Source organism: Marmota monax, unplaced genomic scaffold, assembly GCF_021218885.2.
Source record: "Marmota monax isolate L192 unplaced genomic scaffold, Marmota_monax_Labrador192_F-V1.1 WCK01_AAM20220418_F8-fsc00125, whole genome shotgun sequence".
Classification (NCBI taxonomy): domain Eukaryota; kingdom Metazoa; phylum Chordata; class Mammalia; order Rodentia; family Sciuridae; genus Marmota; species Marmota monax.
The window spans coordinates 8,311,712-8,339,310 of record NW_026695235.1 but is presented as its reverse complement, the minus strand read 5'-3'; the positions used below and the strand labels follow the sequence as shown (position 1 = coordinate 8,339,310).

Below are 27,599 nucleotides of genomic sequence, written 5' to 3'. Positions count from 1 at the left end.
GAAACTGACGGGAGGAGGTGGTCAGGAGGAAGGGGCGCCGGGATTGAAAACAGGAACCAGTCACCTGTGCGAATTTCCCGTCCCCTGGGAAGGTGGCAAGCAGCCTGGCCTAACGCCAGGTCTGGAATCCTGCCGTTGTTCCTGGTCCTGAGTAAACAAGGGCGAAGCACCTGAGAGGCACCCAGCGTTCTGTGGAAAGGGACAGAGTCTCACTCAGAATCCCACCTTGGAAGGCCAGCCCAGGGGAGGAGTTTCTAGAAACTATGGATCCTTCTAGGTTTGGGTTATGATACAGAAAGACATGCTGTGCTCACCACAGTTCCTAGTGTTGAAACCTGAAAGGTCAAATGTAACTCTGGAAAATATTTTAGAAATTCTTTAAAATATATTTCACATTTTAAAAAAGGAGATTCATTTGAGAAACAGATAAAAACATGACAATATTTCATAGGTCATAGGCAATAATAACATATAATTTAAAACAAATTTTGGTACTGGGGATTAAACCCAGGGGTGCTTAACCACTGAGCCACATCCCAGCCCTTTTTATATTTTATTTAGAGTCAGGGTCTTGCTGAGTGGCTTAGCAATTTTGCCAAGTTGTTGAAACTGGCTTTGAACTCATGATCCTCCTGCCTCAGCCTCCCCAGCCTCTGGGATTATAGGTGTGCACCACCACATTTTTGGCAAGTGTGAGCACTCAGGTGTGTACCACCACATTTTGGCAAGTGTGAGCACTCAGGTATACCAACGACATTCACACAGGTACGACAGTAATGAGGAGATGAACCATGTTCACACCTAGGTAGGTCAAAAGTGAACTGAATACACGTATGTCTCTGTGGCTGGCAATCATGTGCACCAGCTGGGTAAGTGGGATCGTCTGGAATGACGTGAGGGACCACCTAGGACTTCGGACAAGATGGCTTGAAGACCACGAGAGGGCTCCCTGCCACGGAGAGTCATCTGTTGAGCTGAGAACTTGAGAAGTACGATCAGGTACACAGCACATGGACAAAGAGGACATCTCTTTGTTCATGGAGGAAGCTTCCACATTTTAAAAATTTTTTTATTTTTCAGTTTTTTTAGGTGGACACAATATCTTTATTTTATTTTTATGTGATACTGAGAATCGAACCCAGTGCCTCACGCATGCTAGGCGAGCACGCTACCACTTGAGCCACATTCCCAGCCCAAGCTTCCACATTTTTACACACACACACACACACACACAATGCTTATGCACAAAGCAAGGGTTGTGCTGATACACTTCTGAGGAGTCAAAGAAGGCATCGAGTGGGTCAGAACCCCTGGAGTCTTTGTGCGACCTCTACCTCTAGTATTGGGCTTGGTGCAAAAACGAAATTCGTAGCATAGAGAATCATAAAAACATATAACGCCGACAAAGTGCACTTCGGGGGGGCACCGGGGCCTGCGCGGAGGTGGCCCTGGCTGCCGGGTCTCTCCGTCCTCGTCCTCGGCTGGTTTGAGCTCCTGAGGGGCAGTGAAGGGCTGCCTTTCTTCTCTTGGGGCAGAGCTCTCCTCAGAGAAGTGTCCGCGCTCACTTCCCACGCGGTGCCTCTGTCTTTGGATGGTGGGTTTTGGGATTTCGGCTTTCAGGGTCTCGACATTCAGGATTCTAATTTTCGGGACTTGTGACCATCTCTGATTTTGGATCTTGGGAATATGGGCCTCAAGACGGCATTTGAGAGGCACCGGTTCTCACTCTAGGAAGAGGTTTTACAAAGTCAGTGATGGAGCAAGTGGCATCAGAATTCTCACAGCACACCTTGAGGCCATCTTGGGGCCGTAAAGCCTCCCAAAGAGAACAAGCACTGCGAGGGTCCAGGCAGCCCAGTGCAGGGCCTGCTTTGTCCCAGGCAGGAGGAGGCAGAGAAGGCGGGGAGGGGGTGGCGGGGACGGGTGCTGGGTGGCTTCAGGAGGCACAGCCCCCCCTGTCTGCAGCGCTCTCCTCAGCTCCCCGGGCTGCTGACCTCCAGCACAGTCTGTGACCTTGATCAACTTTGGGGTAGGTGGGTCTCTTGGGGAGGGTGTGCACACGTGTGCTCACCTGTAGATGCACACTCATACGTGTTGGCCCATGCAGATTTTCATGTGTGTGCATATATTCATGTGTGTGCTCGGGGCCAAGGTGCAGGCTCCTTGTGGGTGGATGTGTCCCGTATACACGTGTAGGTGTGCACCTGTGTCCCTATGCAAACGTGTTTTGGTATAAGATGGAAAACATGAGCTCCACTCTCCAGCGGGGTCCACACAGATTGGGACAGACACAGCGCGTACAGGAGCATGTGTCCCAGCTCTGGGACCTTGAGCTACACTGGGAGGAACGGAGAGGGTGCAGGACTCCTCCACCCACCCAGAGCTGAGGGCTTGGTCCATTGCCCCTGGGCCTGGCAGGGGCCACTCCACCCAGCAGCTAGTGACAACTTTGGTTGTGGGCCTTTCTGACCTTGGATCTGCTTTGGCCTCAGCTGGATTTCAGAAATCGAGCTGTCACCTTTGTCCTTGAGTAATGCTGGGCTTGAAAGATGTATGAGCCTTTAATGGCTCCGGGAAGCAGATGCTGGAGGGAGACTGGCCAGTGGCACGTGGAGGTTCCCGGAGATGAGATGCGTCCGATGCTTCCACCAGTCAAGTCTCAGCGCTTCCCACCTGGAGTGTGCCCCGTGACAGGGCTTACATTAGAACACGGGCGTCAACAGGACACGAGGCCCACAGGAGCTCCCAGCAGGTCCTGCAGACGGCAGCGTGGGAGCAGGACCCATTTCAGTCTGTGACACCCATGTTAGCATATGGGAGCCACCAGCTGGTTTCCTTAGAAACCACCTACCAAGTGACCCCCAAACGGTGGTGCTCAGTGGGGCTCGTCCCTGTGAGGGAGACAGCGGAATTCTTCCAGTTGTTCTGGATCAAAGAGCTCCATTATAGGACCCTTTGGTGACCAACCACTGACAGTTTGAATAACCTTCCTGTATTAGGGAAACGGAACCAGTGATGGCTGAGACTTACAATGCATACTAGGCATGATCTCTCTATCTAGGGATCATATATAATGTGATATTTATTGTAAGAAGTTGGCTCACCTGGTAATGGAGGCCGAGAAGTCCCAACATCTGTAGGCGGCAAGAGGAGTGGGCAGTGTAGGTAGGACAGCAAAAGACAGATGGTCCAGCTGGGCTGAGAGGGGAGGTCAGCCTTAAAAGTTCAGTTCAGGCCTTCAGCTGATTAGACGAGGCCCCCACTTGGGAAGGTCATTTGACTTAGTCTGCCAATCCAATTGTTAATTTAACCCCAAACACCCTCACAATCATATTGAGAATATTTGCTCTTCCCATGGCCTAGGCGAGTGGACATATAAAATTGACCATCACACCTATACAGTGGTCCCCAGAAGTAGCGGCTCAGCACAGCCACCCTCTGGTGACTAGAACTGCTGATTGCTGATACAATGCCTGGCTTGGGGCACTGCCTGCTCGCGGTTCATCCTGTGACCTAAAGGGACTTCCTTATCCACCGACTGCGGCTGGACTGAAGCCTAAAGTGAAAGGCAAACCACACGTACCATGGAAGATGAGGGCGTCTCTGGCCCTGTAGAAACGGGAAAGCACAGGTGACAGAAATGTAAGGGCACATCGTGCAAGTGAACAGATTGATACAAGGTCGTTGCCCACGAGGATCCCAGGGACAAAGTAAGGAGGACCGGGATTTGGAGGTGGTGTCAGGTTGCAGGGAGACGCGTCCTGAACTAGACCAGTGAAGGGTACGGGAGAAACAGCAACCAATCCAGGGGAGAAGGAGTCTCCATGGGAAATAGTGAAGGAAACCAGCCGCAACCCAAAGACAGGAGGAGGAGCTCATCAGCAATGGGAGAAAAGCCCAGGGTCAAACCCAGGAAGCTTCCTGATGCTGAGCCCTGGTGGGCGAGGGGCAGGGGAGCCTCAGGCAGGCGTGGTGGGGCGGGGGTGGGGACAGGTGCAGGAGCAGAGAGCAAATGGCACAGGTGGCACGGACACACCCTGTTCCCAGCTGTGGTGCTGGCCTGAGAGCATGCGCTCACTCACCTGGTCCTCACGGGGGGCGGGGGAGCTCTTCATGGAACACCTTGCGGCAGGTAGAGGTGACAGATGTGCGGACAGTCCCTGTGGGTCTTGAGTATCCTCCTACTGCATGCCCCCCCTTTCAGCACAGATCCCCAGCCCTTTTCCTCGTGGGTAAGCAGTTCACCCCAGATATTGTCAGCCACTTCCTGCCGGGCAGTTCCCTCCTATCTGCCTTCGTTGTGCTCCTTAGTGACAATCAGTGGGGAGAGCCTGTCCCTGCTCCCTCCGCCCCTGCTTCCTCTCCACAGGGGACACCCACCCAGCGAGGTGCATTGAGGGGCTCCTCAGCTTGCCTTCTCTCCTCTACCACCAGCAGCTCCCAAGCTGTTTAGCTTTAGGGCCCTTTTTCAATCTTAAACATTTTTGGAGACCCCAAAGAGCCTTGATTTTTGTTAATTATACTAGACAGCTTTTTTTTTCCTTCAAAAACCGTATTAGAAAGTAAAATTGAGAAATTAAAAAAAATTAATTCTTTTAAAAATAACAGTCATAAACCCATGCATGTTGACATAAATAGCGTGTTTTAATTAAAAAACCCTATATTTTTCAAGACAAAATAGTCTAATAAGAAGAGCAACATTATTTTACATTGTTTCAAGCTTCTTTAGTGACTGGCTTCGTGGAAGGCAGCTGGGTCCTCCGGTTGTGGTACCTGTGGGAGTTTCTGGAAGAGCGAGCGAGAGGGCCGGGGAAGAGAGACAGACGCCGTCTTCGCATTATGGTGAGAACAGCGTCCACCGCAGGAGCCTTCTGGCCAAGCACACTGTGAAGTGGGCAGGGCCTCTCTGAGGTGTGCCGTGGTGGTCAGGAGCCTCAGTGCTGGACCAAGGGCCCACATCTGCTCCAGGATCTGCATCCTGGCCGAGCTCTGGGCGAGATCTTCCTGCAGGGTTCTTGTGTCTGTCCAGTTCTTGCTGGTGCCGGCTCGTTCACTGCAGGAAGGGGTGTGGGCACCTCCTTGCTCTCGGCTGTTACTCAGAATCCATGCCTACAGGACAGGCGGACGTTGGTGATTTCTCATGCTGGAATTAGTTATCCTTTGCAGGTTTATATCTCTTAGTGTAACAAAGGGGTTAAAAAAAACAACAGAGAGACAGTGGAAACTTAAGGGTGCTGTGGGCTCCTTAGTTGTTGTGGCCACTTAATCTCGTTTTAATCTGTGGTATCCATTCACCCTTATTCTCTGGCATAAAGGAGTCCTGTGTCCTTAGATTACAGGCAAATTCTCAGCAAAATTTCTGGAAGAACTCAGGTGGAAGGGGAAGAATCTTCGGCTCCAAACTTCCCCAGAGTGAAGTGTGAGTTCCCTGTTGTGTGTGGTCCCTGCCCCCACGGAGGGGCCCTGTTCCTGGGCCTGTGGAGCTGTGTGGTTTGGTCGTGGGTTCCATGTCTCCTCGGGGCTGTGCCAGGAGCTAGTGAACATACGGCCTTTGAAAAGTGGCTTTGGTAATTTTGTCATTGTAAATTGTTGGAAGCACCCTAACTGTCCCTAAGAGAAGACTGCTCAGGGATATTACGGGAGGGACATCCACACAGTGGACACTAACAAGGATAAATCCAAGAAGGCGTTTGGTTTTGATGTGCCAGTGAAGACAGATTTCCAAGAAGTAGTGTTGAGCTAAGATGGTGCGGGACAGGGCTCATGGCAGAGTCCCCTATGTGAACACTGCTGGTGGTGGGAGTGGACATTTGCTGTATTCAAATAATAACCTTGGAAGATATGAACCAATTACCGAGGGTGGAAACCTAGAGACAGCAGAGTCCCATGACCTTGGCCAGGGCGGGAAGGATCTTATATGTACATTGTTTTGATACCATATGGATATGTTATCAATTCAAGCATTAAATATTTTTATTTTTAAAATTTACTAAAATAATAACCTGCTTTCCAGATGGAAAGCAACTCAAATCCTTTCTGGTAAAGCTCCTTCATTTTTCTAGTCAGGGAATAGCCCCCACTGCAAGTTGGGGCAGCCTGTGGCTGGGGCTAATGGCTTTTTAATTTTCACGAATGTCGGACTTCAGGACCACACAACTAAGATAAATGCAGAGAAGCAAAGACCAAAGTCCTCCCTATCTGGCTCAGCAAAGTGGACCTCGACTGATCTGTGTTTTGTTTCTTTGGCTTGGTTTTTAGGAGGGGGAGCATGGAAACAAGAGTGGGACTCGTTGGATGGAGGGACGAGTTCTCATGGTCTTCTCTGGGAAGGGTTTTGTGTGGTGAGCTCACCTGGGGATGGTATCTGAGTGTGCGGATCACCACCAGGAAGCAGGTGCTGCCGAGCTTACTGAGCGCTGCATGGTGGGCTGTGCAGATGCAGGATGAGGTGGGAGACCCCTCACACTCGAGAGGAAAGAAAAGGGCTGAGTACTGATAAAAAGGGTCATTTTCAAAAACACACGATTCTCATGCTATTATGTAGTGAACATAGGTCGAGGCTCTAGCTTAATTCACAAAGAGGCCAAGGTGTGGAAGATTCCTTGACGCGCTCCGGGTTCTCCAACAGGGCTGTGGTGCACCGGTGGCTGGTCAGCGTCTGCACCAGCAAGCCGAAGCACGGGGTAAGGTCCAGGGCAAATTCGGGGTCAGCTCCCTTGACGTTCCACCCGCTCAGTCCTTGAGGACCCTGAGCTCAGAGGGGCCAGCCCTTGGCATAATGCCGTGCCCTCGCTGCCTAGAAGGGACTTCTGAATTTTTGAAGAGGGGGCACTGTGTCTTTATTTTGTAATGTGCCCCAAACTATGTGGCCGTCTGAACGTACCTCATGGTGCCTGGACCAGAATTCCAACATAGCCTCGATTAAAAAAATAAACCATCAGGCTGAATGCACTCTGCAACAGAAGTCTGCTATTCCTGAATTTTATTTTATTTCAAAGATACTGTCTAGGTTGGTTTCCTATAAAGGTGGTCTTTCTGCTCAGGAGTAGTTTCATCAACTAACCCTGATAATTGGCTCATAATATCCCTGAATGAGATGTTTGTTCTTAGCTCAGGGAACCCGTCTCAGCTGAACCAACTTGGCACCACTGAGTCCTACGATTGAACATGAGTGATTACAAATGGGCTCTGTGTTTAGGTTTGAGCTCAAGCAGAACATTTAGTAGGATCTATGGGGTTCCCAGGGAAAATAGCCTTCATTTTTCTTGGGATGTGTGCAAAGCTTAAATTTCAAAGGATGAATTGGGCAAGCGTTCACTCACTGACCCAAAAGTGGTTTGGAAAAGATGGTGCTTCGTTCCACTGAAGGGTTATCCCTCAATTTAACTGAACAAAGGCTAACACTCAGGTGCTTCTGTTTAAGGGATGGGGGGGACCCTGCAGAGGTGCACGGTGTTCAGACTGTGGATTCATTAGGATGGTCAGGAGCACTGGAGTTGAGTTTTAACTCAAACACTCAATTAAAATTTTTCTTTGAAATTTGTCCTCTCTTGTTTGAACTACAAAATATTTTTGCTGGACCTGTGTGTGTGTCTAAAGATGAATGACTTCCTTAGATCCATGCCAGCAATCCCAGCCCAGAGCACCCAGCCTCAGGGCACAGCCCTGCACCCCAGGGGATCTGGATTCAGTAGGCACCGACATGTTCACTTTAACTTCAACATATTGACCAGTATCCTATGAACCTGTGTAATTTGCAGAGTGGACTCGGTGACTTTGTGAGATATATATATATATATATATATATATATATATATATATATATATATATATATATATTCAAATTGATAGATTTTATTTATTTACTAATTTTGGCAGTTTTAGGTTTACACAAATGTTGACTAGGAGGCCCAGAGCTCCTCCATGTCTCTGGCCAGGACTTCCTCTATCTCCCAGGTTGGGGACACCTTTCGCAGGAGTGGTACCTTCATTAGATTGGATAAACCGGGATTGGCTACGGTTAGTACCAAGCGCCTGTTGACTTTAGGATTCACCCTTTGTGTCTGAACATTCTATGCTCTGACACACGTATGACACTGGCGCCCACTATTTGCATAGTGTGTGCATCACCCTAAAAATCCTCTCTGCACTCCACCCTCCCCGCCCTGCCCACTGTTCCCCAACTCACTGTTTTCTTTACCCTCTCCACAGTCTGCTGTGCCCAGCGTACTGTACGGTGGACTCCTGCAGCCCTTCCAGATCAGCCTCTGCCCCTGGCCGTGGGCACTTGGGCTTCTCCTGGCTGGACAGCTCGTTTCTTATTATCACTGATAACAGTCCTTCATCTGCTCGTCCCCCAGTCCACCCATGGCCTGTAAAGGACATCTTGGTGGCTTCCACACTTCCACCCAATATGAATAAGGCTGCTGTAAAAAGATTCGTACGCAGCTTCGGTGGGCAGAGGTGTCCAGCCCCTTTGGGTGCACGTGCTCACGCCTGCGCGCACACACACACTGTGATCTTTCTGGAAGAGGAAAAGGTGAAGTAAGGTTTTGGAAATGATTTCTGGATTGACATGAACTGTGATGTGTATAGAGAATGCAAGTTGGAAGTGAGCTTAACGCTTGCAGAATACTCGGGTCGGAGCGTCTGGGATGGGCAGAGACCATTAAAAGGCCCTGAATGGAGGCCGTGCTGGGCCAGCCCTGTGTCTGCTTGTCAGGAGAGGGCAGTGTCAGGATCCTCCCTTGGGCTGCTACCTTAGGCGCTGACCTGGAGTCGAACAGTCCCCACGTCTGACCGGCGGAGGGGGACCAGTGCCGCCCCTGGTCCAATTTGGAGCCCTTGTGCTCCAATTTGTAAGAGGCGAAATTTCTAAGAATGCAAGCCAGACACTGACCACAGGCTTTGCCTTCATGAGAACCTCCTGCCATCACCGAGGGGCCGGCCTTCGAGCCAGTGTGTGATCTGTGCTTGGCAAGCCTCACCGCCCTTCTGCTGGCTGGGTGGCCTGTCCTGTGTTCTGAAAGTAGAGTCACCTCTGTCACTTCTGTGACTGTTGGCCAGGTACCCTGAGGTCTGCACAACCAAAGCTGGTGGATTTCCACCCACACTCATCGACCTCCTGGGCTTGTGCTTCCTCCTCTTCTGGAAGATTCTTTCCACACAGTTCATACGCCTCCCCTGTGAATCACTAATCATTTTTGTCTAGTTTCAGGAATACATAATAACATTTCTTTAGGTTAAGATATTAATGTTACTTGGCTTACAAGTTTATATTCTCTGCTTTCATACAGGTAGCATGAAATAATATTTTAAAAATATCACCTGATTTATTTATTTACTTTTACTTTTTTTTAGTTGTAGATGAACACAATACCTTTATTTTATATATTTGTTTTTATGTGGTGCTGAGGATCGAACCCAGCGCCTCGAACGTGCTAGGTGGGCCTCTACTGCTGAGCCCCAGCCCCAGCCCCAGCCCCTGGTTTGTTTTTTATTCGCAAAACTTTCTGTGAATGCAGAGGCACCTATTTCTCCCATCCAAGTGCAGCTGTAACAGAGCACAGAAGTTGGTGCCAGCTGCTACTTTAAATATTGAGGGCATTTAAGGTGCACAGTGGAAGCAGTGACCTCAGAGCCGGGCTGTCTCCAAGCTGGTGATAAATAAATGGGGGAGAAGAGAGGCCTCTGACAGGTGAAAGGAGTAGAAGTGTTTCAGTAGCAGAGATTATCGTATTGCCATCATCATGGTGAATATTAGTTTAAGAAAAGACATGGGTGGATGTTAAATCCCGTGTGGTGTGTGTGACGGGAAGGAAGACATTCACATGGTGTTAATATAGACCACTATTTGAAGGAGAGGTTGCTGAGTTTCGGCCATGGTCCAAATTGACATCCTAATCGAGAGGCAGATGGACTCCTGATGCCTCTGGATATAATTTCCTAAGAAGGATACAACATTTCTCATGATGTATTTAGCTGGGAAATTCACCTTGAATCTAGCCACTGGGTAACATCAGTCAAACTCGAATCGGTTGGCAGTCTAAAGTAATGGGCCAATACTCTGCCAAATATAATGGACAACAAGAGACATTGGGAGCGATTTTTAAAGAAGACCAAAACGAGACTACAAGAGCAGGGTGCGGTGGCACACGCCTGAAATTCCAACAACTCAGGAGGCTGAGGCAGGAGGATTGCAAGTCCTAGGCCAGCCTCAGCAATGCATTGAGACCCTGTCTCAAAACAAAAAGTGAGAGGGCTGGGATGCAGCTCGGCGGTAGCCGCGAGCTTTCCTAGCATGCACGAGCTCTGGGTCTGATTCTTGGTGTGGGGGGAGAAGAAAGGGTGAGAGGGAAGGAGGGGACACTAAAAAGACATGACAGGTGAATGCTACGTCTCATCCTGGAGGGGACCCGTATTGACAGGGAAATCCTCAGACACCCGTGGGAATAACCCATGAAAGTGGGGCTAGCGATTGGACGGAAGTATTGTATTCATGTGGAATTTTCTGAATTTGATATCTTTATTATGGATCTTTAGGGGATTATCTGTTTTTAAGAAACTACTACCTAGCGGGGTGCGGTCCCAGCAGCTCAAAGCCAGCCTCAGCAATGGTGAGGCGCTAAGCTACTCAGTGAGACCCTGTCTCTAAATAAAACACAAAATAGGGCTGGGGGGTGTGGCTCAGTGGTCAAGTGCCCCTGAGTTCAATTCCTGGTACCACCTCCCCCCAAAATGAAATCCCTACTGAAGTATTAAGATAAAGAGACACAAGATCTGAAAGGACGTTGATGCCTGTCACCGTGATGGACATACTGCTCTCAGTGGCTGTGCTATGTGCATGTCGACATTACATGACAACTTGTTAAACTGTGTTAACAGTTCTTGAAATCTGGTGGACCAGGTGGGGTTTCTTTAGTAAGAACAACTCTTCAGTAAGTTGAAACCACTTCAAGATGCCCACTTGAAAACCTGACCTACAAGAATGGTGACAGTGCCAAGGCCGGGCTTTTGCTCAGGGAGCTCTGCCCATGAGGGACAGGGCACCCTTCCTTCAGCATCGGGACGGCCTTCCAGGCAGGGTTGAAGAGCGCGGCCACTGCAGCCTCCCCACCTGGAAAGGAGGCTGCAAGGAGGCTGCCGTGTGCACCTTCTATAGGGGTCTCAGGAGGCTGTGTCCCCTGCAGAGTTTCCAGAATTCTCCACAGTGCAGAGAGGGTGCAGGAAATGATGTAGGAAACTTTCCCCACCCAGTTGGCCAGTGAGCTGGAAGCAAGGGGGTCCCCAGCAGGCCCTCCTGGCCCCGGCTGGGCTGAAACCCTGGGGCAGAGAGAGTCCCCAGGTCGCCTGGGGAACAGCGCCTTGCACTTGCCCACCCGGAGCTGGGAGGGTGCTCTCAACAGCACCCACCGGAGGTGTGGACTGGCGGCTGGCGGGGGGTAGAGGCCGGGGTGGCCTGCTTTCGGTCAATTCGTGTCCAGCATTGGCATGGATTCTCCTTGGTTTGCTGGGTCTTCTTCTTCACAGGGGAAGTCCTCAAGAAGCTCCTGGGCCCCCACCCATGTTCTGAGGTGGACGCGAGTCACTAGTCACACCCAGCCCCAAGCCTCTCCTACCTTCTGTAGGCAGACCTCCAGGGAGGTAGCCGCTTGCCCCTAGGGTGGACAGGGGCAGGGGCTCTCTGAGAGTCTGTTCAGGAGGGCTGTGCTCGGAGGGCAGGCTGGGGGCCCTCAGTGGTGACTCATGGACAGCTTCATCCCCTCTCAGGTGTGTGGCTGTGAAATCCCCCGGTGGGGCTGGTGGGGTCAGCCCCCTGCAGTCCCTGGGCCTGGGTGGGTGGGTCACGCTGCGCCAGAGCCTTCAGAATGACGGTCCTGGGAGGGAAGGAGGGAGGGAGGTGGGCATCTGCAGTGCCACCGGGACATCTTGCCATGGAGGACGGACCCTCCCAGGCACAGGGAGCGTGGAGGGAACTGTGACCAGGACCATCACCCCAAGGCTCGTTGGTGACAAATACAGGAAGAGCACAAGCTGGAAACTCCTCTTCAAAGCTCAGTTTGATGATGTTAAATGAAGGTGGTTGAGGAGGAAGGTGGAGAGTTTGCGCGGAAGAATTGTCGGGTCTTATTTTTTTTGGAAGTTTATTTATTTAACAGCTATTTACCCATCTCTGTGATGTCCCCGGTCCCTCTTGCAGCCAGCCCTTGGTTCTCCTGGGGAGACAGCTGACATTGAACATGGTGAGTAAGAGGTGAGAGTCCCAGGGGGAGGACAGGGCTAGGGGAAGAGGCTCGGGCCCTGGGGTGTCCCAGGGCTGCGGAAACAAAGCTCCCCATACTGGCCATTCTTAGCAGAGTGGACTGGCACATCTGGAGCCAAGTGAACAGGGCTGGCATCTCTGGGGGCCTCAGGGAGGGACCCTGCCATCCGTGGCCTGTGGCCCCCCCATCTGCCTCCATGCCCCCCCCCCCCGTGTGTACTCTCTTCTTTATGTAAGGACACTGGCCATCCAGGACGATTTCATCTCAAGAGGCCTCTCTGATGACATCTGCAGAGCACTTCAGATAAGGCGCATAGATGTGATCTAAGGGGCCATGGTTACCCCAGGGGTTAGGGCGGACCTCAGAGAACGAACGCAGGGAGGGGCTAGGGAGCTGAGGGAGCCACATGCTCTCTGGGGTGGACACGTCCCAGGTGAAGGGACGGCTGGAACACAGGCCCTGGGACGGAGCAGGGAGGCGGGGTGGGGGGCAGACGTGGTGGGAGAGGACATGTCTTCTCATATAATTGTCACCAGAGGTATTGTTCAACATTAGAAACTTTCTGTCATGTTGTCACAGTTTCTCATTATTATTATTATTATATCGAGTGTGGTTTGGCCATTACTGCCCTGAACGCACTTTTTGCACATTTTCTTCATTTCCCTTTTAAATTTTTTTCTTATTTCAGGTGGAACACAAACATACTATTCAAACATTATAAAATAATATGATAAAATATCATATAAATCATATTACTATTATTATTATTATTATTTTGGTACTGGGGATTGAACTCAGGGGCACTCGACCACTGAGCCCCACCCCCAGGGTCTTACTGAGTTGCTTAGGACCTCATTAAGTTTCTGAGGCTGACTTTGAACTTGTGATCCTCCTGCCTCAGTCCCCCAAGCTGCTGGGATTACAGGTGTGTTCCACTGCACCTGGCTTCAATAATTGTTTTTAGCCAGGGGTGGCGGTGCAGTTCTGTAATCCCAGCGGCTCGGGAGGCTGAGGCAGGAGGATCACGAGTTCAAACCAGCCTCAGCAAGAGCGAGGTGCTAAGCAACTCAGGGAGAACCTGTCTCTAAATAAAATACAAAACAGGGATGGGGATGTGGCTCAGTGGTCGAGTGACCCTGAGTTCAATCCCCGGTACCCGCCCCCTCCCACGGGAAAAGTCATTTTTAATGACTGCACAACAGTCCAACAAATAGAAGTTCCACCTACTGTACCATCTGGTTATTTCTACATGTTTTATTTGATAAACAATTTTGAGCTATAATGTTTTCTTTTTTTAACCTCAGCTATTGGGATTTTGTCCTGGGTTGAGTTGTTTCCAAAAAAAGATATGTTCAAGTCCTAACCCTGGGTGCATGTGAATGGGACCTTCCTTGGAAAGGGGGTCTTTGCAGATGTAATCAAGTGTCAGGTGGAGACAGACACACAGGGGTCCGTGTGACGCCGGAGCTGAGACAGAAGGTGGACTGCCCTGGGTGGATGGCCTCCACCAGCAGCTGGAACAGGTGAAGCAGGTGCTTCCCAGTGAGGGACCCAGCACCACCCACACCTTGACTTTGCACCTCTGGCCTCCAGAACTGTGAGGCAATAAGTTCCTGTTGTCTAAAGCCATCCAAGCCGTGGCGGTCCTGGGGGACGCCGTGGGCCCGAGGTAGAGCTGGCCCTGAGGAGATGGGCCACAGCTGGTGTGTAGATGGCCCTCCGTGGGCTTGGTCTCCCCCAGCCTGGCCCACGCACTCCGCAGAAGACTGGAGTCCAAAGGCGCCAGCCCTGCAGCCCGCAGCCTGCCACCCCTCCTTTCCACGTTTCTCTGTGTCCCCTGCACTCAGGGTTGGCATCCGGTCCCTGCTCAGAGGCGGGCAGCAGCGCAGGAGGCCTTGATTAGCCCTCAGGTGGCCAGGAGCCACGTGTGACTCTTGCCTCTGGGATGCCATCCTGCTCCCCGCACCGCAGCCCAGGGGCGTGGGCAAGCGTGCAGTGGGCCCCGCAGGTGCAGGAGCGTTGCCCACGACGTCCTGCCTTTCAGCTGGCTGGTGGCTGGGGGGTAGCATCACCTGTCACACTGTGGCTGGCGCCTCGGTCTTGCTCACCCGCTGGCTCAGGGCTTCACCGTCTTCAAAGCTGTTCTTGGGGGGCACAAAAACGTTTTTCTTCCCCCGACTCCCACACCATTTGGGGCAGTTCTCCCCCGGACTAAATCTGGAGCTCAGCTGAAGGTCTTGGCCTTTGAGGAATTAGGTCCTCTCCTAACACCAGGGGCTGGAGGGGCAGGGAGAGGGGCTGGGGGTGAAGGCTGAGGGCAGTGGGCTTGCCTCTCTCTAGGGAGGACGTTGGCCCAGCTCACTGACGAGGCTTCTCTCCATCGCCTTGCAACTAGCACTAGGGTTCAGCCTTTATACGCACACAGGCCGGCATGTAGAACGGGCGAGGGAGCCCCTGGCTGGGCGGGGCCTTGGCAACCCTGCTCACCAGCAGGGGTACCCAGCCTCAGTGCCACCCACACTCACCCAGCCCTCCCTCGCTGGTGAGGGAGAGAAGGCTGTACCGAGGTGGCTCGTGAGAGCACCTGGCAGGCCGCCGCCCCATATCCTTGAGTGGAGTTGGAATGGGTTTCCGAGGGAGCTCATCGCCCCACAAGCTGTGCAGACTGGACGGGGGCTGTGTTTCCGTGAGAGCTGGGGCGCGGGCAGGAATCCAATCTCCCGATTCCCAGACCAGTGCTTTGTCCCTGTCCCCCACTTGGGATTTAAGGCCACCTATCACGGCCCTAATAACAATAGATGCTATTATTGACATGGTTCCTTAGTAAGTGGACGTGCCTGTCCAGCTGGGTGGCTGGACCTGGCTTTGCCCCCTTGGGTCCATTCAGTCTTTTTTGTAGCAGAGGCAGGCGGGAGGTGGATGGGCCACTCAGGGGGTCCCCTGTGGGTTCCTGATGGTGGGGCCGTGTGTCCCAGGTTGCTGGTTCCATGGGCCTGCTGGAGGGAACCCAGCACATGACACACCATCTGCGGAGGGGCCGTGGGGCTCGGGTGGATCCTGGGGAGGCGGGGGTGGCGGGCGGTGGTTGGAAGAGAGGAGGGTGATGGGAGGAAGGACCGGCCCTCGGGAAGAGGAGCAGGTGTGGGAGCTGGGGGAAGTGCCGGGGCTCCCCAGAGCAGGCCATGTGCCTTGCTGGGTGGCCGGACGGCCTGGACCTCCTTCTGCAGGGTCTTCCCTTGCCCAGCCGGGCTCAGCTTCCTGGGCAGAGACGGCGCTCTCTGTAGCTGGAGCTCCACAACAGGCAGCTGGTGAATGCTCCCAGGAGAGTAGAAGGGGTCCTGAGGTGACCGGGGGCAGCTGAGAGGTAGGCCCCTCGGGTCCCCAGTCTGACTTCCTTCATGCCAGCTCAGCAGGTGGCCCAGGCCTGCTGTCCCCAGCCTCCTCTCTCCCCGCTTGCAGCTGAGGCCAGGTCATCCCCCACCCCCCACCCCAGGGGCACCTGGCCCAGCTCTCCGGTTTGCACCCAGGCCTGTTTATTGCGATGCCAGGGCTGCTGAGGGGTGGCAGAGCCGCTCTGGGGGACCCAGGGCCTGCTGCCATCTTCCTTCCCTTCCACCAGCCCCTCCCCGCCCGCCCGGCCTTCCTGGGTCCCCAGCAGCTCGCTGGTCCTGGGAGAACTGTCCTTTTTGCTGTTAATGCACAGCTGATAAAGACAAGACTTTCCTGTGAGGTTCCTTGCACAACGGATCATGGCTCTGCAGGGACGGGGACCAGGAGCAGGTGGGCCACTGGGACTCCTATACCCACAGGGCCTCGTCCAACTCGCCTGGATTTCCCTGCAGGATCCAAAGTCAGGAACAAGTCAAAGCTGCTGCTGTTGCCCAGTGCACGCCATTGTCCCCTGACCACCTCGGCCGGCCAGATTCCCCCCACTGCTGCTGAGCATCGGCCTGCGCTCAGAGGAGCAAGGCAGGGTGGTCCCTGTTCTTGTCCTGGTGTGCTGGCAGTGGCCCAGTGGCCTGAGCACCTGGGGAAGATCTGGAGGCAACTAACAGGGGTGCTCTTTCCCTCTGGGGTGTGGAGGGTGGATTTTGTTGGTTCCGTACTGCCCATCCAGGGGTTCGGTTGGCCCTCGAGGTCTGGTTTCCGCTCAGGGTGTGGATATTCAGGGTGGGGGTGGTCTCTGCAAGGTGCTGTGAATTCCCCGCTTCCGCTGGAGGCAAGAGGAGAGCAGCTGCCCACAGCAGGAAGTGGGGTCTGGGCGGGCAGGGCGGGATGCCGCTGGGCAGTTGCTTGTCTTTGATGTTGGGGCTGCCCCCTCCCCCTCCTTGACCACTGGACAGCTGAGAGGGAGGTACTCGGCACGTGCGTCATTTTCCAGGAAAGCAGTGGCCACCAAAGGTCACCCCATGGATTCTGAGTGGGGGCCCAGGGGCTCTGGAGCCCCTTCTGGGTGGTGTCTGCTCTGAGACCTGGGACTGGGCCCCGTGCCTCATCTCTAGACCTGGTGGCCATCTCTCGGATACCAGCCAGGTGGCCCTTAAGCTAGAGTCCCACCCTGGGGCCAAGCTGACCATTCCACCACCACGAGGGAAGGTGGCTGGAGAACTGGTGACCAGGAGAGCAGGGGGAAAGAAATGTCCCACCTGCACGTGTGAACAGGGGAGGACAGAGGAGCCTGACCCACAACAGGCACTAGGAAAGTCTTGAAAAAAGATGGTAATCATTTTTTTAAAGTTAAAGTCATTAACAAATAACATCTATCTTTTTTGTTGTGAGAGATTAGATGTTTATTGTAGAAAATCTAGACATGGCAGAGAAGGACAAGGAAAAGCTTATGTTGCACCTTGTTAGCTGAGGGCGTCACACACGCAGGGGCACTCAGCATAGGCACACTGGATTCACACCACCCTGCAGACACAGCACACGCCCCTCTTATCTCCACTTAAAATCCCACAATGAGCATTCATCCATGTCTTTGAAAACATAAATTATAATAACTACCCACGGTTCCCAGGAAGGGCTGAACAATCTGTTTAATTCCTGACAACAGGCTGAGCACAATTTAGTTCACACAAATTAAAGCAAGTTTGTCTCAGGACAAAGTAAGAGAAGTGCCCCTCTGGGCCTCTATTCCCCATCTGGCGGGTGGGAGAGCCCGGCCTTCTCTTGGGTGGCTGGTGTGGGAAAGGCCTGGCGATTCACCTGTGAAGGGTTGCAGCTCAGAAGTTTTGCATAACTGTCCCTAATTGTCATAATTTGCTCATTTGGGGCAATTAGTGATCTGAAAGCCACCTGGAGAGGAACAACAGGAGGAGATCATCTGGGAGTTGGGCTTTGGTTCTGTCCTGAGCTGGTGTGTGGAGGTCCAGGAGGCCCGAGGTGAAGGATCCGCCAGTGACATTCTGTCCCCTGTGGGCTGTGATAACCGTTGATGCTGGTGACACTGAGGGTGGGAAGGACGGTGTCACAGGGCTGGGATGGATGACCGGGGCCTTTCATCTCTACTTTCTTTTGTTCCCTGATTTTAATCTTCTAGAATAAATAGATGGTTGACCAAGATGGTCCTCTGAGGCCAACTTGGTGTCTTTGGAGTCCTCACAGTGGCCAGCAGCCATGGCTCCTGCCTTGGGTTTCTCAGGGGTCCTAACCCCTGAGCCGGGAGGAGAGGCTTCCCGGGGTTTTTGTGACCGCGGGATTGACACGTGCGTGCCACAGTTTGAGGAAACATAGCTTCAAGTCACCTGTGGAGGGACGGTGACCCTAGCTGCCGTCTTCCCTTGTGTCGGGACGCATGGCTGGGCATGGTGCGCTCTCCAGGGAAGAGGTAAAGGTAGAATGTCTGCAGGGGGCACGGTCCTGGGGAGTTCAGGCCTGGGGCAGCCGTGCCTGTGGGAGCAGTGTCTATGGCGGCAGTCCTCCGTGGAAATTCTCCATGTGCTCTTCTGTTTTCCAGAACATTCCATGTTTTGTGAGTTGTACCAGAGACCTGTGAGGGTGGTAACGATGACTTGGGGGGCTTCATTCCTCATTCGCCTTGCTCCCTGGGCCTGGCTTTGACTGTTCCTCTTTAGGAGTGTGCGGGGGCAGCGGGTGATGGGAGAGGGTGGGCTTGGCCCATTCCTGGGTTCAGACCTTGCCTGAGGGACAGACTTGAATCGGGGGTAGCTGGGGGTCCTGACTGATGGGGACATTGGCGAGGGTCCAGGGACTACAGAAGACAAGCAAGGGCATGTCCCACACAGCCTCCAAGGTAATGGCCCATCCCAAGGCCAGGAGGACCCCCTGTATTTACTGTCAGACTTTGAAGAAATTGGGACGGTTCTTGAACCTGGCTTGACCTAACAGAGCGGGGGTGTGTGGAGGGCACTGCACACCCCCTTCTCCACAGGCCGAGTGCTCGCCCCACTGTCCCTGTAGCACAGGTCTCACTGCAGATGTCCAGCTGAGTGCTCTGGCCAGCTCTGGTCAGGTCTTGACCCACTGACCTCTGTTTCACTTCTCTTGTCTAGGCTTCGAAAACATGGGCCGGCCTGTCTTCCTCTTACCGAAATATCTCATCTGAGATGTTGGGTGCCCCCAAGTGCTGAGAGCCATAGCCCAGTCGGAATGACGCATGGCATTTTTGCCAGAACGGAGTGGTTGAGAGGTGACGCCAGCAAGCCATTGAGATGATGATGGTTACGTTAAGCTGTGGATTCATTTGTATATTAGACCCCTGCTGTCCGCCTGGGCCTGCTACTTTGGAGTTCTCCTACTACTTGGAGTTCTCGCAGGGATTCTGGAGAGTTCCCATTGGTTGGGGAAGTGCCGGAGGAGGGATTTTGGAGGAGGGATTTCCGGTGTGGGGGGTTTCTGGAAGGGCCGCGTGGGTGGCGTTGGTGAAAAAGCGCGCGTGCAGTGCCGGTGAGGGTTGAAATAAAGTAGTTGCTGTTTGAACCTACAAGGCTTTGTGGCGGCTGGGTTTTTCGTGGCCAGCCAGACTGCGGCACCCAAGTTCCTTTATCTCTGAAACAGTGGACTCATTAAAAGTGGGAGCATGCTTTCCCAGGACTTAACTGACAATCCATGGAGGAGTTCAGCAAGAATGTTCTAGAATGTCACTGTAGACTTTTCCATTTCACCTTGTTGTTTTTGGACTATGTTTCAGTGCAGGCACGTCGCACAGGGCATGCATTTCAGCAGGCACGAGTGGAAAAGGTGTTGCTATGATAGAGCTGCACTAGACCAGGCCCCCAACTCCAGCCCACTGGCCAAATCCAGTCGCCCCTTGATGTGTGCAGCCCACAAGCTAATAATGGTTTTTATGTGTTTAAACAAAATGGTTGGGGGGAAAAATCAAAAGAAGAGCGATATTTTGTGACATGAAAACTGGGTGAGAATTAAATTTCAGCATCATGCACAGCTTCACTGGAACGCGCGCACACACACACACACACACACACGTGCGTGCCTGTTTTGTCACGTCCCCTGTGGCTGGTTTTGGGTACTACAACAGCAGACCTGAGTGCTGCAGGGAAGACCAAGCAGTCTGCAGGCCAAACATACCTCCGCTTGGCCCTTGTGGGAAGGGTCGCCAGCCTCTGCACTAGGCCTCTGGCCGTGTCTCTGGCCGTGTCCCTGGCCACATTTCTTTTTACCCATTCCCCTCTGTGAAGGGCCGTATTTTTAAGCTCAGTACACTTCACTTCATGTTGGATGAAATGCCCACAGATGGGCTTTGCCTGGGGTTGGGTGGGGGGCAGGAGGAGTAGGGGGGCGCATCTGAGGCCTGCAGCCTGGAGAACTCAGAGCTACTCCAGAGTTGGGTTGGGGCAGGGCCCGTTCCAGGGCAGCCAAGCTGGTCCCTTTAGCTCGTGGCATCTCTGTTTTGGTGTCACCCAGGGTTACAGGGTCTTCCCGTGTTCATAACCACGCTAATGCACACTCTTCCCCTGCTTCCCTCCCCAGGAACCCTCAGCCCACAGAATGCTGGTTTCTCTCCATAGCTCCTGGGAGAGGGGCTGCCCTGGCCATTGTCCATTATGACCAGTCCAAGTCTTTCTAGATATGTTCACAGGAAAAAGAAGTCCTCACTGGAAATGGGGAAGCGTTTGGTAGAGCCGTGTCGGCCACAGGTGTTAGAGTGTTGGATGTTGCTCCAAACCACGGTGGAGGTGAATGATTGGAGCCCTGTACCACCAGGGGACCCGGCATTTGAACTTGCTTGTCTCTTATCTGATCAGCTGCTCTGCTGCTTTATGCAAGGAGATCTAGGTCCCAAGGAACCCTGGTTATCTCAGGTCTGAATGCACCACCAGCCAAAATACCTCTTACTTAACAGGATTTTTTTTCCCACTGAACAAGCTCTAGAGAACCCAGGTTAGAGAGTACCCATGAGTTTAGGCAACAAGTTAGCTCTCCAAGAGGAACCTCGTAAACCCAGAGAGACAGAGGCCCACGGCAGGAAGTAGCTGGTTCCGGATGCTGGAGGAAATGAAGTGGCCAGATTCTGCCTGAATCTGCCCATGGACGCTGCAGCTGGACAGCGAGTGGGGGCCTCAGAGTGCTGCGTGAGCTGAGGAACGGTCCTGGTGAGTCAATCCCCACTTGGAGGAGATGGAAAATTTTACCCTGGAGGGAAGAATATACTTAGTAATGTCCACGGGACTTCACCAGCCCAGAAACCCTCCGTGTTTCTAAGAAAACTTCACTTACTAATATGAAGGAGGGACTTGAGCTTGAGGATGTGAACTTTCCAGAAAGCAAAAACCACAGAGTGGGCAGAGCCCTGCTTCTCCTCCGCGTGCGGATCGCTGGCTGCTCTGCGGTTATTCCCAGGCTGGCACGTCTTGTCCACTGGGGTCCAAGAAGCGGAGGTCCGTGGGTATTTCTGACTCTGCTGGAAGTTTCTGTTTTCTTGGAAAACATGTCTGTGATCTAGTGGACCAGACACCTCTGCTCTCCAAGCAGGGTCCACGGGGTGCTCAGGGTGCTGTTGACGACCCGTCCGGATGGCTGCCATGTGTGCGGGGCCCCAGCCCCCGTCTGTGGACATGGCCTCCTCTTGTCCACCCTGCCCCCCCCATCCACCAGCTGTGGACCCCCAGGCAGGTGACGAGCAGCTGCCCTGACTGTCCTCCAGGGTCTCCTGAAGTTGGCCTGCACCCCCCCCCTCCCTCCCTGAGCACCAGGGGGCCTGTCACTCTGAAGGGAAGACTTCAGAGTTGAAGAGTGGCTGGGGAGGATGGCAGGGGAGGGCGTGGGTCGTGTGCATGGGCATGAGACGCGGGTGAGTAGGTGGACGAGTGAGGGTGTGTGCGGGTTTGTGTGTGCACAGGTGTGTGTGACTGTGTAGGCTCACGTGTGAGCACATCCCCGTGAGCACGTGTGTGTGAGCTGTGAGCTGCGAGGGGCTGCCTCACAGCCTAACTCCAGGCCCTGGCAGAACGGGAATCCCAGACGCCCAGGTGCCCCACGGCCTTCAGCCCAGGTGACCGCCAATGGGAACGTGGCAGAGGACGCCGCTCAGGAGGAGGAATCAGCTCTGCGGGGCATGGCCGGGAGCCTGGGTCGATTGGCCACGCTGCGCGTCTTTTTCTAAAGAAAATTGGGTTGTCTGTCTGAAATGGAGCTGGCAAACCAGACTCGGGGGTGCCCGACAGCTGGAGAGGGTTCCCACCTCTGTCCTGGGGCCTCCACCCTGAGCTGACCCACCGGCTGTCCCAGCTCAGTGTGCCCATGACAGATGTGGCCCTCTCAGCCGCCACAATCACATGAGCGATTCCTGGGGGGACTCTGTCCACTCTGCTTCTCTGGAGAGCTCCGTCCAGAGCTCCCCTTCCTCTCCCACACTGCCCAGTGCTCTCGAGTGCTTGGTTGGGCCTCCTCGGCGGCCCCAGGCCCAGGCCGTCCTCACCTGGGGCCTCCAGCTGTGTGAGCTCCACTCCTTCCCACACACCCTCCTGTGGCTTCCAAAGCAGAGAGGGAACATGTGGCATTCTGATCAGAACATTCCGCTTCTCCTTCCACAGAGGACCTGTCGCTGTCCCCCACGACTGCACACGGGGCCCCCCTCGCCCAGCACCCAGCACCCACCCTCCCGGGGACGGCAGGCGTTTCCTCCGGAGCTCGGAAGGGCCACGAGTGGGCTGCTGTCTTCTCCCCGGCAGACCAGACCATGTGCTGCATGGGGTCACCGTGCCTCTGTCCCCTTCAGCACCCCCCAGTGTCACCCCAGGACATGGAGTGACTGACTGGTGGGAACAAAGCAGAGTGTGTGAGGCCCAGAGTGGGAAGGGTCTGAAACCCCAGCTACTGCAGCCGAGAGATGAAGAGGCCTTGGGCGTCCAGGACACCAGGCAAGAGGGCTGTGGGGGGTGTGTGTGGGGGGCCGGCGGGGGACGGGCAGTGGGCGGGGGCTGCACACGTCATCCTCTGCAGCCCCTAGAACCGTCCTGGGAAGGATGGGGAGCAGGGAGCCCAATAGGACAAGGGTCTGGCGACAAGGGCGAGAGCCGAGCAAGGAGGCCATTGGCTGCAGGTCCACCTACCCTGGAGTTCAGGACGAGGTCCCTGGCCGCAGGGTCCTAGCTGCACAGAGGCCAGGGTCCAGCTCCCCAAGGTAGGACAAAGGCAAACAAGAGCCTATTCGGAGTGGGTCCCCTCTGAGCAGAGCTTCTCAGGACCCTGGACGGCTGGCTCTGGGTCTGAATATGGTAGAGGATATTCTTCTTGGGGCCTGGGGGATGGCCTCTCGGCAACCTTTTCTCCTTTGGGAAGGCAGCAATGGGTACAGTGGGATTTCACACATGCAATTAAAACGTTTCCTGGCAACAAGAGTGACTTGAGCCTCTCAGCACGCGGTCAGTGTGCAGATAGAAAGCTGTTGGCATCTTCGGTGATTCAGCTTCCTTTCCAAGTCTCACCTCCCACCCCAAAACACAGTGGAAGCTCCACAGAGCTCATCTGTTTTCTCGGTGGGGCCTGGGCTGGACACGGAGGGACAGAACGTAGCCAGTGCTCTGAGCCCAGGGCCAGGACACCCCGGGGCTGTGCTTTCAGGGCCTGCCTCCTGGTCCCTTCTAGTGGGGAGCAGGCCAGGCCCCTGGGGATGGAGACAGAGGTGTGGCTGTGTTCAGAGAGGCTTGGCTCCCGAGAGCCCGCAGCCCCCAGCAAGCACCCCTGAACTCCAGGGTCAGGTGGGGAGGCAGGATGAGTCAAGTCGGATCTGTTCCTACCTCCACGCCCTTCCCCAGGCTCCTTCCTTTTGGGGGACACAAGACTTTGCTGTTTACCACCCGCTTTTCTAGCCCCTGCTGCCTGCAACGGAGCCCCAACAGTGTGAGCTCCAGTGTGAGCCCAGACAGTGTGACTCCAGCTCTAACTCTGTCCCCATCAGCCGTGTGATGGTGACCTGGGTCCTCGCACCTTCACCACCCAGCTCCAGGGGCTCCAGGTGCTGTGGGAAACGAGGGTCCTCTGTAACGTCAACACGTCTTGAAGATCCACGGGGGACTTTGGTGTTTGTTGTTTGAGAAAATAACTAGAGTCAAAAGGACATTGTAGAGGACATTGCCATATTCACCTGCAATCCCAGGGACTTGGGAGGTGAGGAAGGAGGATCTCAAGTTCAAGACCAGCCTCAGTAACTTAGTGAGACCCCGTCTCAAAGAAAAATATCAAAAGGGCTGGGGATGTCTCTTAGTGGTAGAGTGTTCCCAGGTTCAACCCCCAGTACCCAAACAGATAGATAAATGAACAAGGCGTCATGAAGCCCAGGCTTTGGGTCCTGCCGACCCTAGCTGCACCCACGTGGCACTGGAAAACGGTTAACGGAGCTCACTCCGTGTTTGGAAGACATCTGTCGGCCGTTTGGGTTCACAGACCCCTTGTTATGATGCCATTGTTCCAACCCAGGCCGGTGGCTTGCCCAGGATGGGGTCACTGAGGTCATGAGCGCAGTGTCCCTGAATTCAGGGTTGCGTGACGGTCCTGTAGGTATGTCAGAGAGCTGGCCAGCTCCTGGGGCCAGGGCTGGCGGCTGGTGGCCTTGTAGCTAGTGTAGGGAGAGTGCACGGTGTGGCTTGTTTTGGCCATGACCCATCCTGGGGCCCGAGGCGACCCTCCCTGATGACAGCTGTGCTGTGGTCCCACAGAGGCAAATCATCATTTGGGAGGCCAAGGTGGCGGCCATTCATGCAGAGGTACATCTCACCCAGGAAAGTAGGCGGGGCCACAGGAGGGGCCAGAGCTCCAACGTGGCCTGGTGCAGAGCTGGAGGTGACCCGTGAGCTTGAGTGTCCCCGCAAGAAAGAAGCAGCAGAGGTGCAGAGACCGGAGCAGGTGGGCCGGCGGCCGTCCTCAGTCAGCAGGGCAAGGAGAAGAGCAGAAGAGGGAAGGCGTTCTTCTTTTTTCCCCTCTTAGATGCTGACGGACCTTTACTTTATCCATTTATTTGTATGCGGTGCTGAGAATCGAACCCAGAGCCTCACGCAGGCCAGGCAAGCACTCTACCGCTGAGCCCCAGCCCAGCCCTGGGAAGATGGGCTTTCCTGGGAGAGCCGGACTCGAGGCCTGAGGGAATCCCCCTGGCTCCTGGGGTGCAGGGGACATGGTGCCACCCTCCTCGGGGCAGGCGGATCGTAGCCCAGGTCCTGCCTGCTGCAGCTAGGCCTCCAGGAAGGCACCGGGCCTCTCCACTAGCAGCAGCCTGGAGCTCCACTCTCCCTTGGTGGGGCCTCTGGTTCTTGACCTGAGCCCTGTCCCTCCCTTGTCCCCAGGACGTGGGAGTTTTCACAGTGTAAAGCAGCCTGCCATGCGCCTTGGAGATGGTCCTGGTTCTGCTCCCCACCCCCAGGGATGAAGAGATTGGCCTTGATTGCCCCGAAGTCCCTTGCCATTCAGGTGACAGTCCTCTTCCAAAGAGCGTCTCTGCAGAGTTGGCACTGGTGGGCATGGGGCCCAGACAGTGTGAGCTCCATCTCCAACTCTGTCCCCATCAGCTGTGTGACTGTGGGACAGTTGCTTCACCTCTCTGGGCTTCAGTTATGTCATAGTAAGCTTTTGTTTGTTACAAACAAATCCAGAGGTGACTGGGAGGATTCAATGGCTCTGCAGAGTGCCTTGCACCTAGTAAGTCCTGGGTGAATGACACAGCCTTGTGAATGACAGCTACCATGTCAAACAGCGGCAGCAGGAGGCATGTTATCTGACTGGTCAAAAGGACCCATTCCAAAAAGAAACAGGTGACAGGTGAAGAGCAGACTGAGTGTGGCTGTGGCCATCCCCCCGGGGGCTTGTTCCCTGTGACTTCAGAGTTCCTGACTCGGAAGTCCTGGGTAAAGCCCCAGAGCGTGCATTTCCGACACATCCTCAGGTGACGCTGATGCTGCAGGCCAGGTGACAGCCCTGGAGAAGCACAGATCGTAGATTAGATCCTAAGGATGGTTTCCCCTTCCAATTTGGTAAGTCTTACATCAACCTTAAAGGGGGACAGGGATCACGGGTTCTTTCCCATTTCTAGAACACCGAGTCTTATTCTACAAGCTACCGACTGTGAATTTATGAAAGTAGAATGATTTTATATTGTCTCTGAAGTGAAACAAAAGTAGGACACGTTTTTCCTGAAAATATACAACCCATGGAATAAAACCTAAGAATCATGATCCTAGAACAGATAGTTCTTTGTGTGTGTGTGTGTGTGTGTGCACGTGTGTGTTTACGTGTTCTTACTCTCCAAATGCCATACTATTCTTCAGTTAGAACAGGAATAATGAGACAAAACACTTCTGAAAAGTGCAAGAGAAAAATAGAGTCTACTGATTCGTTTTCCCAAACCAGCAATAGGCTACTTACAAAGGAGCAGATCTCCAGGATGCGTATCAATATGGTGAGTCTATCACCATAGAAATCTAAATGTAAAAAAAGTTATTAAGGCCCATTTGACCCATGAGTTAAAACCAACATTCTGGTGTAATGCAGATTGATTTCACTTCTGTCCCCAAACCTGTGAGCACCCAGATGGTAAGACAGATCATTTTAACCGTCCAGACTGCAGTGAAGAAGAGCATGTAGGAGGGGTTCAGGGGCTGGATTTGGATTTCGAATCCTCTTCTGCTTGCGGTCTCCCTGTGAGCCCCAACCCCTGGGCGAGCGGCGCTGGGGTGGGGGGGCTGGCGTGGGCTGCTGGGAGGGGCAGGAGCTGCAGGGCCAGGTCAGGCTGAGGGCTCTGGCTGACGCAGGAGGAAGCCGAGCAGGATGGGGGGGCAGCTGTTCCCGGGCTCCGGGGCGAGTTTTCCTGTTATTCTGTTGGCTGGCCAGCTCCTAAATTTAGTATAGGTTAAAAACAGAACACTTCCAGTACAGAGGAGGTGAGAGGTCCCCGGGGACAGCGCACTGCGGTGGGGACTGTGGATTCTTTTCTTCCCCAGGTGTGACTTTGCTGAAGGGCTGCACAGTTCCCTGAAATGGGGGGATGAGTGGGTGTGGGGGTGCCCGTGGCAGGGGGAGGGTGCCATGGTGTCGTTGTGCCTCGGGGAGGGAGGAGGAGCCGGGGCACCAGGTGGGAGAGTGGAGGTGTCTTCCACACTTAGGAAACGCTGTCCATCTGTCTAGACCTCTCCCACCTCGTGGAACCGCGCTTCTTCCAAGAAATCTGCCCCCTTGGTCTGCTGGCCTTGGCTTCATGAACTTGTGCCTGGGGAGCCATTATCTGACCTCAGCCCCTTCCTGTCTGACCGCGCTGAGTGTCTCCTCCATCATCTGGTGCTTCTGAGAAGTCACCATGAGGCAGGGTCGGCTGGTGTCGGTGGCTTCTGAAGGTTGTCCCCCCGGGGCCTGGAGAGTCCCGCTGTCTCTGCTCATCTCTCTCATTCCCAGGCTGAGGACACAAGGACCTGCCCAGGGTTCCAGGAAGCCCAGCCAGCAGCGACCCGAGCTGCCAGGCTCCCAGATGCTCTGGAGGATCTCGTGACTCTCAGGCGGGACTGATGGCCCGACATCCTGTTCAAGGGTCCTGATGAGGGTTGAGGCTGGGGCACCTCAGCAGGAGTCCTCCTCAGCTTAACCCCCACCCCCTCCAACAAGGGGTTCACCCTGGTCCCAGACCACGACAAACTGGGTATCTCTGCATCTGCCCTGTCCCACCTACCCCCAACCCCCATCCCTTGGCGACCTCAGGGTGCCTGTCACACCTGAAGGGAAACTCCTAGGTGTGCACCATGGCCTCTGCACCAGGCTCTGGGCAGAGGCGGGCACCCTGTGAATGAAGGTCTTGGGTGCTGGCCCTGCAGCTAGAGGGTGCTGGCCATTTGCACTGAAGGAAAATGTGGAAGGGTTTGTGGGGACCCAGGCCCC

At 54.1% G+C, this 27,599-nt stretch overlaps 3 long non-coding RNA genes across 8 annotated transcripts; 2 read left to right on the top strand and 1 right to left on the bottom strand.

The window, feature by feature from the left end:
* Window positions 1–1,053: 1,053 nt before the first annotated feature.
* Window positions 1,054–4,251, bottom strand: LOC124089273 (uncharacterized). The gene is made up of 2 exons (XR_009226223.1): window positions 4,083–4,251; window positions 1,054–3,609 (listed from the first exon to the last, which is right to left on the bottom strand). It is a non-coding gene; the product is annotated as an uncharacterized LOC124089273 (long non-coding RNA).
* Window positions 3,513–19,209, top strand: LOC124089272 (uncharacterized). 2 transcript variants are annotated; one of them, XR_006850680.2, is made up of 3 exons: window positions 3,513–3,710; window positions 4,721–4,842; window positions 18,776–19,209. It is a non-coding gene; the product is annotated as an uncharacterized LOC124089272 (long non-coding RNA). The 2 variants fall into 2 exon arrangements; XR_009226222.1 differs by lacking the exon at window positions 18,776–19,209 and adding an exon at window positions 12,200–12,710.
* Window positions 19,210–22,664: 3,455 nt separating this feature from the next.
* On the top strand, window positions 22,665–27,227 carry LOC124089216 (uncharacterized). 5 transcript variants are annotated; one of them, XR_009226220.1, is made up of 4 exons: window positions 22,665–23,852; window positions 24,401–25,708; window positions 26,003–26,674; window positions 27,123–27,227. It is a non-coding gene; the product is annotated as an uncharacterized LOC124089216 (long non-coding RNA). The 5 variants fall into 5 exon arrangements; XR_006850663.2 differs by having other exon boundaries at window positions 22,665–24,569; window positions 24,669–25,708; XR_009226221.1 differs by having other exon boundaries at window positions 22,665–25,496; window positions 25,621–25,708.
* Window positions 27,228–27,599: the final 372 nt, after the last annotated feature.